The 2,500-nt window shown below is 33.1% G+C and overlaps 1 long non-coding RNA gene and 1 other non-coding gene across 3 annotated transcripts in view; one reads left to right on the top strand and one right to left on the bottom strand.

Moving 5' to 3' along the window:
• The window catches only part of LOC136833400 (uncharacterized), a 217,219-nt gene that overhangs the window by 132,569 nt on the left and 82,150 nt on the right, over window positions 1–2,500 (bottom strand). The gene's annotated exons all lie outside the window — the stretch shown is intronic.
• On the top strand, window positions 278–351 carry TRNAN-GUU (transfer RNA asparagine (anticodon GUU)). The gene has a single exon. It is a non-coding gene; the product is annotated as a tRNA-Asn (tRNA).

The raw sequence follows: 2,500 nt of genomic DNA on the forward strand, positions 1-2,500 counted from the left end.
TGAAAATTGCGTTATTTTGTATCTCAACTGGCATGAGACCTTAGCCATTCATTGTAACGGAATATATAGAGGAGAGTGACTGGTTTGGTGTAAAAGCAGGACTCAAGCTGGGTTATGAAATTACTTCATAATTGTTTAATGTTATGTATATGTTTGTATATATACTGTAGTATGTAGAAATATATAGTAATATTTATTTAGTAAATAAGGAAATTAAGAGGCCACCACCTGTTGTTCTGGAACAATTAATAGCGCAAGTTGCACCCCCTATTTTCATGCCTCCGTGGCACAATCGGTTAGCGCGTTCGGCTGTTAACCGAAAGGTTGGTGGTTCGAGCCCACCCGGGGGCGAATTATTTAGTCTAATCGCACGAAGTGTTTACTCAAGATCATAATGTGGCTTGAAAGGGAACAATTGCTTAGTTACGTGAACGCATTATAAGCAAGAAGGAATGTAACAGTTATCTTACCTATGAAAGCCTCATGTGTCACCCCTTGTACACAAATATTATAGATCAAACTAATAATAATAACCTCTTGACCTTTAAAATGACCTGTAACCTTGAGAAATAGATCAAGCTTAACATTCACTTAGGTTAATAAATCAATAACCGTACAGGTACTTGCCTATGAAGTAAAAATCGGATCAGTAATATTTTTGTTATTCAGATGAACCCCATTCATATGGAACAATTCCACAGGGGCCACTGCCTTGATATTCAAACTTCCGAAGAATATGGTGTTCATTAGGAAGAAGTAAGAGGAGGTAAGGAATAATAATAATAATAATAATAATAATAATAATAATAATAATAATAATAATAATAATAATAATAATAATAATAATAAAACTTCTCTCTGGGAGGAATAATTTGATTCAAATCAGATCAGTAATAATAATAATAATAATAATAATAATAATAATAATAATATACCTTCTTTCTGGGAGGAATAAAACAAAACGAGAACCAACTGCAGAGCGGAAACGAAGCGCACAGCCAAATGATGATTTGGGAAATGATCAGCTCTTTCCAGAGCTGATAAAAAATGGCAGGCAAATTCAATGCTGCTTGCAGCATCATTCAACAGCGACCAAAAGTGGTTCCATGCGATAACAGCTTTCAGCGTAATGTAGTCATAAAAAGCACTTATAATTGGCTTTCCATGTCAGGCTTCAGCAATACTGAATATTAAAACTGTGAGGGGCATCAGTGCATAGACGTTTGACTCGTTACACGGAAGGGAATAATGGTTTGTGCTCGTCTGAGAGTTCAAGCGAATTTCTGTTAGATATTTTGTCAACAAAGGAAAAACTGCTATGGAGATTTTTTGCGCCTTCATATAATTATTATTATTGGAGATACAAGTTCATGATTATGTATGGGTACAAATATATTTAAGAATAAATCTATATAGAGAGCTTTCGAGAATCTGTTCGATTCCCATTTTCAAAAGGTGAATCGAACAGATTTCCGAAAGCTCTCCGCAGTGATTTATTTTTAAATAAACGTGCCCACAAATCACAGTGGATTTGCTTTCCCAAGTCAAGACTCTTGCTACTACTACTACTACTACTACTACTACTATTATTATTATTATTATTATTATTTTTATTATTATTATTATTATTATTATTATTATTATTATTATTATATAGCACTTAAATCTGACAGTTGTAATTGTAACAGTATCAATTTGCCGTACATTATGGCAACATAGTCACATGAACTACGTAATTATGCTATTTATGTCTAATAATTCGTAATTCAAGTAATCCACCAATTACATAAATAAAGAGGAATACAATACTGTACATAATAATCTAAATATAAAAAACTCTGTGAAACTGCAGTTGCCACAGGTGACTTGGTAATCATCCCTCAATGTGACATCAAACTTCGATGGCAACCAGAGTTGTCAGCCTGTTTACAGAGTTAGATTAAGCAATCAACGTAAAAGATAAGGACTCACGTCATCAGCGCTAATTGATCTATACGCTGATAATCTAAGTCAATACTAGACTATCTCCACCTATTCCAATCTTTTTTATCCTGATCTGAGCCGTTCCTAACTCATGAATAAAACAAATAACTTACTAATTCGCATCCTATTTAGACACTTTTTTCTGCAAATTACTCCAGTTCATTCCTTTTCCTAATTTGAAAATCTTTTCTAACATTTCTCGATGCCTACTGTTGGTTCTTTCTAACGAACACCATATTCTTTGGAAGTTTGAATTCCCAGTCAATGGCCCCTGTAGTGGACTTGTTACATATGAATAGGGTTCATCTCCTGAATAATAATAATAATAATAATAATAATAATAATAATAATAATAATAATAATAATAATAATAATAATAATACTAAAGGAAGAAAGAAGTCTGGTTATTCCTCATTTTCCTTCCCCCTCCCTTCATATCTACAGAACTATTATCACAAATCTCCTTCTCCAGAATCCACCCAAAATATACTCTCTAGTATTGTCTATACCTCCTGTT

Source organism: Macrobrachium rosenbergii, chromosome 51, assembly GCF_040412425.1.
Source record: "Macrobrachium rosenbergii isolate ZJJX-2024 chromosome 51, ASM4041242v1, whole genome shotgun sequence".
NCBI classification, from domain to species: domain Eukaryota; kingdom Metazoa; phylum Arthropoda; class Malacostraca; order Decapoda; family Palaemonidae; genus Macrobrachium; species Macrobrachium rosenbergii.